The 13515-nt window shown below is 47.7% G+C and overlaps 1 protein-coding gene across 2 annotated transcripts in view; it reads right to left on the bottom strand.

Moving 5' to 3' along the window:
- The window catches only part of TIAM2 (TIAM Rac1 associated GEF 2), a 236226-nt gene extending 225609 nt beyond the window's left edge, over positions 1–10617 (bottom strand). For both annotated transcript variants that reach the window (XM_081251340.1, XM_081251342.1), the window contains exon 1: positions 10433–10617. The gene's annotated coding sequence lies outside the window, so the exon portion shown is untranslated. The remainder of the gene's footprint in view (positions 1–10432) is intronic.
- Between the last annotated feature and the right edge of the window lie 2898 nt (positions 10618–13515).

Here is a 13515-nt window from a genome sequence, read left to right as displayed (position 1 = left end):
CAAGCTAAGAAGTTGTTATTGCCTTTGCTAACTCCAAAATTTCATAGGTTTAGTTTCCTTTCCCATAGAAAATCTAAAACATTGCATGGTTTTTTGAGGCAGTACTCCTAACAGGTCCTCTTAATTTTTAAGCACGGAGAAAAATTCTAGAGTAAAGAATTCTGGGGGGCTTCCCTGGTGGCACAGAGGTTGAGAGTCCGCTTGCCGATGCAGGAGACACAGGTTCGTGCCCCGGTCCGGGAAGATCCCACATGCCGCGGAGCGGCTGGGCCCGTGAGCCATGGCCGCTGAGCCTGTGCGTCTGGAGCCTGTGCTCCGCAATGAGAGAGGCCACAACAGTGAGAGGCCCGCGTACCGCAAAAAAAAAAAAAAAAAAAAGAACTGTGGGATGTAGGCCTCGCTCTGCTTACCATTAACTTCTTCCAATGGGAATTAAAGCAGGTCATTTCACTTTCCCAAAACATCAAGCTTCTCTTCTGAAAAATGGGTTGAATTAGATGATTTCTAAAGTTTATTCTGTTCTAGAATGCTTACTGATATATAACTACTAAAGGAATATGCACAGTTTGTGATTTGGGACCACAACAATTTGAATATGCATATGACTATAAACCCTCATGTCTGTATCACCACTATTTACAATTTTTTTAAAGTTTGTCATCTCTTCTACTGCACACAAATATAAATGTACTTATACATTTTGAAATTATTCAAGAATTTTTAAAGCACTCTACAAATGTTTAAAGGTTCTCCTTTAGACAACAGGACAATTATATGAGGTGTTATTTAATGTTGACAACAAAATGTGGCTGTGCCCATCCATTTTCAGAACTACCCATTGACTGATTTGCTGAAAATTCCAAATGCTGGCTGCGAACTCTGTATATACCATTCAAGTTTTACTGAATTTTCTAACTAATGAGATTTATCAAGCTATCAAAATTTAGCTTGTGTGACAGATAGGTTTTCAGAAAATGCCATACTACAATGACATTCTCCTCTCAACACACACCAAGACTTCAGCAATGTCAACCACCCTTCTGGACTCAATTTCCTCACACATTTACACTAATGACTGAGGTGGAACTTATTGCAGTTAAATTTAGTGACATCTCTAAATTTCTAAAGACAAGTCATTTTAAAATTCCTATTACATGGAAAGCTGAAATACAACTAGGCAAGACACTGCCTGTTAGTATTTGTTAGGAAATGACTTACCAAAGAGATAGAAATGCTTCCTCATTCATAGTCATTACAAAGTAGATGTTTCTACGTAGATTGAAATTCTCCTACTGCTTTTCACTATTAATATGCTTATAATTAATATACTAACAATTTTTTTCTTTAGGGACCTGATGTTTCTTTTTAAAAACAGTGCCTGTCAAACCACAAATCATGGATCAGTCTGAAATAAGGAAAACTGCATTGCGTTTCTCTGTGGCTAACCTCCAAATCTCTTGCCCATCCCCGGCAAAAATTAACATGGTTAGGTTCTCACAGTCCTACAGGAACCATTTCAGATGGGGATCCTGCGGCAGAAAGACGTGGGAAAGAAGATCTGGGTTCAGCTCTGCACGCTTCCTCTCCAAGCTGAGTGTCCTAAGAGGGCCAGTCTCACCTGAAGGACAGGGTTTTTCAATGTACAATCAAAGAGCCACCAGCCACACCTGGTGTGCCTGAATAACTGCACCCTAGATGTCCAGAATCATCATCTCAGGGTGACTTTCAGAAACCTGCATTTTAACAGGCTCCCAAAGTGATACTGATACAAATTCAAGGCTGAGAACTCCCATCACTGGCTTCATTTTCTCCATCTATAAGTGAAGGTAACAAGACTTGTCCATTATCTCTAAATTCTCTTCTGGACCCTCTTCACAGTCTGTCATATTAAGACTCAGCAGTGCCATCATTTTACCAACATTCTCATACAGCTTTACCTTGGACCCAGTGTGGCCACTTTCTTCTATATAGTCTACATGGCTACTTTGTTCTACATATATTCTATGTGGCTACTGTTTATATCTATTCTATGTAGCTACTTTGCTCTACATATATTCTATTACATGGCTACTTTGTTTATATATAGTCTATGTGGCTACTTTGTTCAACATATATTCTACAAAGCTACTTGGTTCTATATTCTACACGGCTACTCTGTTTACCTATACTCTACATGGCTATTTTGCTCTACATCTATTCTACATGGCTACTGTTTATATATATACTACATGGCTACTCTGTGCTTCGTATATTCTATGCCTGCCCTGCTTTCTCTTCACCACCTCCAATACAGCACTGATCTTTCAGTTTCTTCCCCAGGCATTCTTCTATTTCAACACTGAATTCCCCTCCACCCAGTTCCAGAGGCCTTGAAATCCATATTATCCACAGCCCCCAAGATCACAGATAATTACCTCCTAGCAATGTCTCATTACACATTCTGGATTTACCAAGACCCTACATGTTCACCAGCACTGCCCTCCTTACTAGTGTTGGGCGATGGTTATCTGTCATCCAGTAAGGCTCAAATGCCAGTGAGCTAAGAGCATATTGTAAACACACTACTTTTATATTTTTATAAACTTTTCTTCTGCTTTCTTATATCCTATTGCTGCACAGAATCATTGAGTTCTGTAACTGAAAGGATCCCTAAAAGTCATTTAATCCAATATGACTCCCCTGACCACCAAAGTTCAAATTAAGCAATGGAAACCCAGAGAGAATGTCATGTTTCCTTCAAGATCACACAGCTATTTTTGGCAAAACTACCCAAAATGCAGAGCTCTTAAATCTATCCAAAACCCGGAATTCCACTTTTGTTTTGTTTTGTTCCAAAACAGTATCTTGACTACTTGGATTATTACCTCTGACTGGACAAATACCAAGAACAATTCAATCAAACACATACAAATATCTTTCAAATAGTTAGCTCCTTGTTGCCTATCAGAATGGAAAAAAGTGGAGGCACTGATAAAAGTCACACGTGTCCCAAAACACCACAAAGAGCAAACCTTATGGAATGATCACTTTTATATAGTTAATAAGGAATCCAACTGGGGGCAGGGAGAGGATGCAGACACATATACAGCCACTGTGTGGGCAATGCAGCCATTCAGAAGCTGAACCCCAAGAATGGTGAGGACAGAGCATTACATTTCAAGAAAAAATGGGGGGTTAGTAGAAGATCGGGAGAGCTTCAGAAGGACGACATTTAAGATGAGTCTAAGGCTTCCCTGGTGGCGCAGTGGTTGAGAGTCCGCCTGCCGATGCAGGGGACACGGGTTCGTGCCCCGGTCCGGGAAGATCCCACGTACCACGGAGCAGCTGGGCCCGTGAGCCATGGCCGCTGAGCCTGCGCGTCTGGAGCCTGTGCTCCACAACAGTGAGAGGCCCATGTACCACAGGAAAAAAAAAAAAAAGAACCTAGCAGGCTGAGGAAACCAGTGCTCTCCAGTTATAATAATAAAATTCTGATTTTTAAAAAATGACCAGCTAGCAGGGGTTGGTGTATACATAATGAATGGATCCAGTCCATGGTATTTCCCATTTTCTTTTGCATCTTATGTAAAATGAAGTTATTTGCCCACATGATATACAGTGCGCTTCCCAATGAGAAGCCAATAGACATTTGTGAAGGGAGAGTTATTACACATGACCATGGTTTCACAGAATGATTAGGATCTTCCAGAGGGCAAGTTCAAAATGGGTAAATATTTTGGTTTCTGATCTGGCTAACATTCATCAAGGCTTCATGTTTTCATACGGTAGGTACTGATCCCACAAGTTTCAAATGCCACCAGCACACAGGATAACTTAGTTCATTTCAGTGTATTCCAGATGTGTGCTTCCTTGGTTTCCGTTCATATGTATAAATGCTCTCTTATGAAAGTATGATAAAATCCATTTTAAACAAGCCTCACGGTTATCCAGCGTGGTAAGGGTAAATGTGACTGTTACTCTATCAACCAAGCCCTGGCATGAGGCCTGAAGAGGAAGGTTAATGAGAAGAATTTGATGCCTCAGCTGCCAGAAGACATTGGGGCTCATTAGAGAATAATTTTATTTTCTCCCCGAAGAATCTAAGGCCCTCAAAGGTTTAGCCAAGTTGCCAAATGAGTAAAAGGTGTATTCCCAACCAGAGTCTAGATTAATACACAGTATAATGATATTGCTACTACTCCACACTTCAGATGGAGAAACCTTTATTTTTTAGCACTTTACTATTGATAAAGAGTCAAATATTTGGCAAAGGGTCACTCAACTTCATAATCGCCGAACAATTTCAAACACGTAGAAATTTATAAACAATTTCAATGAGTACTTCCTGCATTCTATCGACCACCATTTAAGAACAGCCACTAAGGCACCATGCTGGCCCTGGAAGAGGTACAAAAAGAAAATAAGCAAGGCACTCCCTGTGTGATGGAGAAATTGCCCCCAACTAAATATCCCACGATGAATGCCACAACTGATACAGACCACATAGGACAAAGTGCCTGGAAGCACAAGAAAGAGTGCTTCACGCTCAGAGGAAAGGCTTCGCTGAGTCTCAATAAAAAAGGATGAACAGTTGGCCAAACGGGGAAGAACCATCAAAGGGAAGGACAGAGAGAACAGTGCAAAGCAATGGAAAAGGAATGGAGTGTGGCCTCTACTTTGCCAGCCCAACTCCCAGCTCCATCCTGCTCACCACTCTTATTTTACATGATTTGATACAGCCAGCTCGGATCTACAGGGAGGGAAGAACTAACACCTCCTGAACTCTCATCCTGGCAGGTAGGGTTCTAAGCACGTTATGTTAATTAGTTCATTAATTTCTCGATTCTCCAGATAATCTTCTATGAGGAAAGCAATGCTGTCACCCTCCTTTTAGATGTAAATCCTGAGGCACAGAACACTCTTTACAAGACAAAGCTATTTTGAATTTTTTAAATGGTAACAGGGACTTCCCTGGTGGCGCAGTGGTTAAGAATCTGCCTGTCAATGCAGGGGACACGGGTCGAGCCCTGGTCCGGGAAGATCCCACATGCCGCGGAGCAACTAAGCCCGTGAGCCACAACTACTGAGCCCACATGCCACAACTACTGAAGCCCGCGTGCCTAGAGCCCGTGCTCCGCAACAGAAGCCACCACAAGCCTGCGCACCGCAACGAAGAGTAGCCCCTGCTCGCCGCAACCAGAGAAAGTCCGCATGCAGCAGCGAACACCCAATGTAGCCAAAAATAATAAAAATTTTAAAAAATGATAACAAAATACTGCACAAGAATCCATCACTATATTTTAAAGGCACTTTAAAGGATTTGGGGAATCCTTAACTTTTACCAGTTTGAGAAGATTTCCAGGCTTATTTTCTATATGCCATTTCCCAAACTACGGATGACAAATTTCTAGTTTTCCATCCTATTCCCAATGCAAAGGAATCACTTAGTAATGGGAACTCTTAAAGAACCATGTCCAAGAGACACATTCAGAAATCTAACCATGAATTTAAAAGAAACCTTGTAATCCAACACCACAAAAACACAATGAAAGCTGCAGTCCAGATTCTGTTACTCAAACTGCAAACCTCCTAAATGGAAATGAAGCAGACCCATTTCCAGCTGGATGGAATGCCTGGAGAAGGGTGGGCTGGATCCCAGGCCAGACGGAATCCAAGATAGGAAATGCATTACACGCTCCTGGCAGGGAAACTTCTCGAGCACCAGCCTATGTTTCCTGACCTCAGTCTGTGGGAGGGCTTCGGAAGGGGCACTTTTTGTTCTTTCTTAAAATTCTGAACTAACTCATAAAAGCTTTCAAATTCTACATTTTTTTAATTAAAATCCTCGATTCATTTACGAGTAGAGACATGCTAACAGTTGCGACAGAATGGGAGAGAGGAAGGAACACGCAGTCAGACAGACCTGGGTGAATCTCAGCTGTGCGACTTCCTAACTGTGTGAACTTGGGTGAGGGGCCCCCGCAGGTCCCCAGCCTTCTCCTTCTGCATTGCTGAGGTCTGTGGACATCCTTAACTGGATCCACTGCCCCTTGCCCACCACACTCTTCCTCGCCAAGTCCATCCCACCTCCTTCAGATCTCAGGACTCCGTCCCCTTGTGTTTTCCCACTGCCCAGTCCAGCTGCCTGTGACCATCTATCTGCACGATTACAACTGACCATCTTTCTGCCGGTCTTGTTTTCTTAAATCCACTCACCATACCCTAAAGAGGGACTGGTCGAAAATGCAAATCGCTCCTCTGCCTAAAGCCAAAGTGACTTGCTTTTACGTCACTTGTCTTTCTTCTCCACTTGAAGAAGTCCTTTACTCAAGTCCAGAGACTCAAGATACTTAATACACTTTAGGGGTCACCAAATACCTGTTCCACGTGAAGGGACAGTTGTTTAGGCTTCGGTTTCCTCCTCATTCCACGAGAGCCTTGTTGCTCTACTCAGAGGAATAAATGGGGTGATGCATGCAGAAAGCCAGCACAGTGCCTGGAGGGCACTTCCCACCACACAGTCTAACCCTTCAGTGTTCTAAAGTTCGCAAAGTGCTTTCACACGTGTGAGCTCATTCGATCCTTCTAACAACTCTGCGACTCAGGAGGTTACAGGAAGAAATTGAGGCTGGTGATGTCCAAGGCTTGCAGAATCAAGGCTAGTCTGTGGACAAACCTACTGATTCCATATCCTGAGTTTTTCTACTGATGCCTCTCTGTCAGGAGTCCTGGCTTCTTTTACAGAAAACATTTCTTACCCATCTCTTCCATCAAGTTTATCAACACTTTTATTGCATTTAAGAAATACAAACATACAGGCCAAATTCCACTATAATGGACTCCAAAGGACTTTGGTTTGTGCTATATCAAATAATTACTTTAAATAAGTAAGCTTTCAACTGGCTCGTTCATTCATTCCTTCATTCAGCAAATATTTATCACCTGCCTACTTCACACAAGGCATTGTGTTTGGTGCTGGGAATCTTCCCTTTCCCTGAGATATAGTCTATACCTTCCAGATTTCCCAACTGAAGCCAACAATGGAACATACAGAAGCTTGAATACATAAAAGCACTTGAATAAATAAAGCAACGAACTAAGAGCCAGGGAAGCTGAGTGCTCACCTTGGCTGAGCTCCTACCTAAGCTCTGTGACCTTGGACAGGTCCCTGGTACTACTTTTCCTTACCTATAAAATGGGAAAATTGGTATATATTATCTTTAAAGTTATTCTATGCTATGAATCCTAGAGAGTCCAGGATTCCAGACAATTGTCAAGTTCTTTTGATGTTTAATGGTATACGCTTTTTTTTTTTTTTTTTTTTTTTGCGGCACACGGGCCTCTCACTGTTGCAGCCTCTCCCGTTGCGGAGCACAGGCTCCGGACGCGCAGGCTCAGCGGCCATGGCTCACGGGCCCAGCCGCTCCGCGGCATGTGGGATCTTCCCGGACCGGGGCACGAACCCGTGTCCCCTGCATCGGCAGGCGGACTCTCAACCACTGCGCCACCAGGGAAGCCCATGGTATACGATTTTATACCACCATTTTATAAATTTTGGTGAGATGATCCACATATAGACTTTAGCTTGACAAATATCTCTAGATTGCCCACAAATTGTTAGAAGTTTGAAACTACATACAAATTTGGAGCATTTTTAAGAACATTACAGCCAACTGAGCTTGCAAACTGCCTCCACATAAAAACTGCATTTTCTGTAATGTGTAAACTGCAATCTTAAATGCCGATCTCATTTGAAGAATCTAAATAAATTAGATTCAACGCCTTCTTTTCTGACACTCTTTTTTTAATTCTGTGATATGTCACTTTAGGATGACTGGTGCTTGTGTACAAAATGGCACTTCAACCAATGTAGTAACACATGTTCATGTAAGCAAAGCTCTTTATGGCCTTGCTTTTAAGAGTCTTATACCCTTATCTCTCGCATCAAATCATGATTAGATGCATAAACCTTAGAGCCTTGAAAGGCACTCAGCTGAGGAGGCCCACCTCGTGCTGGCACACATCTCGGATGTCCACCTGTGAATTTACATCCCCAGATTCTTCCCTGTAATCAAGGAGAAGACACCTCTTATGTCTGGCTGTTCAAGAATCACTTGAACAGCCAGACATAAGAGCAAACCAAAGCACATTCCTATATCCTGACTTACGTGAGGAATCTGCCCCTAAACTCCGGCTTCTTTCTAGACGTCTGTAGAGACGGTGCTTTCTTTTTTTTTTTTTTTTTTTTTTTTTCTTTTTGCGGTATGTGGGCCTCTCACTGTTGTGGCCTCTCCCGTTGCGGAGCACAGGCTCCGGGCGCGCAGGCCCAGCGGCCATGGCTCACGGGCCCAGCCGCTCCGCGGCATATGGGATCCTCCCAGACCGGGGCACGAACCCGTATCCCCTGCATCCGCAGGCGGACTCTCAACCACTGCGCCACCAGGGAGGCCCTGAGACGGTGCTTTCTTTTCTCTCATTCAAGGAATCTTAACTGAGCTTCTGCTCCGTCAGTCTCTGTGATGGGTGCTGAGTTGGGTCAATTAGAAAAGGCGGCCCCTTCCAGCAGAGAGGAGGGCACCAGGGGCTTGGTGAGTGGAGTGTAAATTGGATTTCAGCCTCCACTTGCCCACTGGACAGGATGACCCTGTGCAGCGAACAACTCACAATTTGACAAGGTGGCATGGCCAGAGGTGTTTAAAAAAAAATCACGTTCTAGTAGAGACGCTGACTACTAGAGAAGAAAGAGCTTAACTGCCGAGTGACAATGAGGAAGGAGAGCTTGCTAGAGAATGCATCTGACTGACACATGAAGGACGTGTGGGTAACCAACAGATGGACAAGTGGAGCGAGAACAGTATAAACAGAATGTTCATTCATTCCAGACAGTGGTCTGGAAATGACGACTTGGAAGGAGTCTGATGAGGCTGGCTGTGTGTGTGGGGGGGGGGGGGTGTCATGCATGTGTGTAAGGGGGAGGGGGAGGCGAGACCTGGGGAAGAGTCAGGAGAGGAGGCTGGAAAGGCAGGCAGGGGCCAGATGATGAAGCATTTTATATGGCAAATTAAGGTGTCAAAACTGGATTCGGAGATCATTAGGGGCTCGTTTTGCTGCTGTAAATAATAACCTCTTCTTGGATTATACCTTGCCCTGTTTTCTCACATTTACCAATCACAAGGTAATTAGGGACTCTGATTCCCTAAAGCAACAAGTCTTACCCTGTAAGCTGAGCAGGTAAAATCCAATGGAAAAGAAGTTTGCTTTCGGCACAGCACCAATCTTGATAGTACATTTTTAGAATATAAAAACCTTAAAGAATACCAGAAGATGTTTTTAAGTGTGTTCGTATACAAGTTCTATTGGATATGCTCAAATGATAAGACCAGAAATTGACACTTTTTATTGAGCTTAGGTCTGAAATATTTATAGCATATGGTCTGCACCTGTAAGAAACTTAGAAGACTTTAAAAGCTTTTATTAGAGACCCTCCAGCTTAAATCTACTGGAGAGGGATTGGAGATTACCAGGTGCCGTCCGTTAAAATAATTATGTCAGCGGCATTTGAGGGACGGGTGGGAGAACGGGTGAATAAGCATGAGAAGAGAACCCCAAGACCTTGGCCACATAGTGAATAAAGGTCTTAGCGCGACGCAAGTCTGCCTAGATTACAACTGTCACCAGGCAGTCTCTCACAGGGCCCCCGCAGAGGCAACGCGAAGGGAATATCTTCAGGACCAAGCAGCCTCCCCTCCCCCCCCCAATTAAGTAAAGTTACCCTATTTTGCTATTTTAAAAAGTATGAAGACGCATGGAAGCTCATCATGGTAAGTTTCACCATTTCTTCAAGAGAAACGACGCCGTGCAATCGTACCCCACCCCGACCTTTACGGCGGCTGCCGGCCGTCAATTGTTGGAAGAATGGCCTCTTTTCTTTCTAAACTGTTTTTGGTAAATATGATCCGTTTGCGACACGACGTGTCGGCTTTCCCAGAAACTTGGCACCTGGGCCCCTCGGAGCAGAGCCGGGCGGGGGCAGCGGCGGGACTCCTGCCCCTCCCGCCCGGTGGCCCCGGGCTTGGGGGACCCCTGGGCTCGTCGACCTGGGCCGCGGGTGCAGGGTCTGCTCCCCCAGGATGTTCCAGGGCGCTGGGCCACCGCACCCACGAGACCGGGCTCGGGGCGCGGAAGCCCGAACGCGGGGGTCGGGCGGGCCCAGGGGCACCGCGAGGGCCGGTGATCTGGAAAGCGTTTCCTCCGCCCGGCCAGGCTGCGCGGGGATCCGGGACGCGCCAGGGAGCTGCCACCGTGCGCCGGGTTGTGCCGGCTCGGCGACCGCAGCCGCAACCCTCGGCTCACCGCCCAGGGCAGGCGCCGGAGGGCGCGGCGAACAAAGCCGAGGAGGTGGGCCGCCCGCCCCGAGCCGGGGTCCGGCCTCGGCCCCCGCCTTCCCCCTTACCTGGGTGGAGCGCCCGGCACCCGCCCGGGCCCGAACCAGCGACACGGCCGTTCCCGCGGGGTCCCAGGGTCACGCGGGGCGGCGCTGGCCGACTTGGAGAAGTTGCCAGGGTCACTCCGTCCCGCGCGGGCGCTGAGCCTCCGGACGCCGCTACTACCCCTCGCCTCGCGCGCAGCGCCTTTGGCGGCGAGAGCGGCCGCACCTTCCTCCCCGGCCGCTGGGCCCGCCTCCTCCCCGCCCCCGCCGCCCAGCCCAACCCAACCCAGCCCAGCCCAGCCCACCCCCGCCATCCCCCATCCTCCCATCCCCCCACCAGAAGTCCCCCCCGCCCCCCGGCCCCGCGCCGGCCCGCGCCCATCCCCCGCGGCGCCCACCGCGCCAGGCCCCGGACCCCGCAGCCGGCTCCCGGGGCGGCCCGCGCTCCCGCCCGCGTCCCCCGCCGTAGCCTCCTGCGCTTTCTTTCTAGGACTTCCCAACTAACCAACACCGAGAACTCCACGAGCTTCGAGTAAGCGCCTACCATGAGCTCGGCGCTCTGCCTGCCATCGTGGATGCGGTGCGTAAGGTCCGGTGCCTTCCCCAAAGAGCTGAGAGTGGGAAGACGCTTACTCGGGTACCACTAAGGACAGAAGCAGGCGGAATCTGAAGCCTCGTGGAGGCAGGAGAGACTGCTCGTCCCCTAACCTTCCTGAGAAGAGAGAGATGGAGGAGCCGGAGGGTTCGGGAGAATTCGGACTTCCCAGGTGGAAGCTGCAGGGTTTATTAGAGAAACCTGGGGAATCCAGAGGGCCCGGATGATGGGGAGGGGGAGGGCGCTCGGGGGAAGCGGAGTGAGGGCTGTGTTCCCACCCTCGGCTGTCCCTGCCTTACAAAGCGGGAAGGGGGAAGAGTTCGTGTGCTGGTGTGGGTCCCGCAAGGAGGAGGCGCCAAGACAGGACTAGATACGGAAGAATTTTCTTAGGGGAAATGGCTGTGGGATTAAACGCCAGGGAATTCGAGAGAGCCAGGCTTCGCGCGAGTCTGATCCCAGTGAAGGAGAGAGGGAAGCAACATCCCAACCTCCTTGCAGCCTCAGGAAGATCATGGGTGAATCCTACACCCAAAGTTACCCATCATAGGAGGCCCAATTCTCCTTGGTACCCACCTGCCTGAGCATCCGTGTCTCTACCAGTCCTTAGCTGGGAGCAGCCAGAGGAGAAATGTGGCCTTGGGCACAAACCCAGAGGTGAATTTCAGAGCACAACAGCCAGGGCCCTTCCTCAGTTAAACTCCCAGAAAGCTGGAGATGGTTGGAGATCTTCCAGGAAGATTCCCACAGCTGGCGATTCCCCAGTCTACAAGACACATGGAATCAACTTTCCCACACACCCCTACAATTTTTAAATGAAGCCCCAAGGGTTTGCTGTGTTCAGACAGACCTGGCTCTCCACTTTCTACTGCCACAGGCTCTGGCCACACTGACCCCTCTCCACTACACAGGCTCTCCCTGGTCCTGTCTCCACTCAGGCACACGTGGCGGTGCCTCGGGGAATGCCTCCCACTCCATTCACCCTCCAGTTCCCAATTCAAGCATCACCTCCTCTAAGGAGCTTTTTCCCCTTAGCACAGAGCTACCACCCTAGGATCTTCTTTATATGTTTTTCACCCTTGCTTCTTGTATCATGTTTTTTCATGCTGTTTCACAATGTTTTTGTTTTTGTTTTTTCTGATTATACAAGTAACATGTTCATTGCACAAACTTGGGACATATAATCCAAATGTCTCCAATTCCCCCAGTCTTCAAGGGACACTTTCCCTTGATAGATAAGTAATCAGAGTCTGAGCCCCATCCCATGTGTATCAGTCTGGAACCAATCAGAAGAGAGAAACCACACAGCAATTAAGCAGTAAAAGTTTAATAGAAAGAATTATTAACTATGACAGGATTTGGAGCAATGAGGAATTGACTGGTTAGAAGTAAAGAGGATGCAAAAGAAAACAGGAACAGCAGATACAAAGACTCTTAAAGCAGCCACTACCCCGGGGGCTGAGATAGATCACCCAAGGATAAGGGTGCTCCCTTATCCCTCCCCCACCCCAGGCTGAGACCCAGACCTTGTTGGGGAGAGCATGGCTATGGTTCACTAAGTGCCAGGGAAGTCACTGTGGTATCACGCCAGTGGAACTTGCTGGAAATCTACCCTCTAGGGTGTGGGGAAAGTTGTATAGGGGGAGATGTCTCATGGAAGCAGTTCGCTGCAAAACCACCCAGAAAGAGAGGTGCCAGAAGAAGCGGGTGGCCACTGGGTGCTGCCCTGCACTGCAGGATCCTGGTGCTGGAGAAACCCCTCAAAATGCAGGAGCCACAGCCAAGCAAGGCAACTGGCAGGCAGAGTCCTGCCCTCCTGCAAATTCTGCCCACACCCTGCACTGGCAAAGCTAACGACGAGGCAGCTGGCAAGGGAAATTACATAAAAGGCCCAGATCCCTTTTTACAGAGACGGCAAAAAGGATGAATTTGGAGCTGACAGGCAGTGAGTCGGTGACTGGCATGCCGTGCAACCTCAGAAAAGTGCAGGCGTTGTCCTGTTTCCCCTCCGCAAATATGCCTGCCGGGTCCTGATGAATAGGATCTTCTCTCCAAATCTCGCCCTGCTGGCCTTTGTCTTCCTGATTCCCACTCGCTTGGCTGCAAGTTGCCTCTTAGCATTTTCTCCTCCAGTTTTGCCCCAAGGGGGAGGCGTGGCCTCTTCCTTGCCTAGCTTCTCACAGCAGGGCTATGACCAAGTTGTGAGGTCACGGTTCACATCAGATTGAACAGACGTCTTGGGGAAACGGAAGGGAATTACAGAAGGGGAAAAGAAAAAAGCGAAAACCAAATAATGGTCCCCAAGAGGCGAAACCATCCAGAGCCTCTCTCTCCTCAGTCCAAGCCCCATACAGGGCGCCGGTGTGCACCCCCGGCCAGAGTCCAGGCCGCATTGCCGTCAGGGCCTAGTGAGGGAGAGAAAAACTGTCTGCACACCCTCAAACTTAGGGCCACTCCGTTAAATAAAAATAACCTGCAGAGATGGAGCTCTGTCTACAATCAAGATGAACATTTG

Source organism: Mesoplodon bidens (genome assembly GCF_964165515.1).
Source record: "Mesoplodon bidens genome assembly, chromosome: 12".
Classification (NCBI taxonomy): Eukaryota; Metazoa; Chordata; class Mammalia; order Artiodactyla; family Ziphiidae; genus Mesoplodon; species Mesoplodon bidens.
Note: the sequence above shows the minus strand (reverse complement) of the source record. Positions and strands in the feature narration are given on the sequence as shown.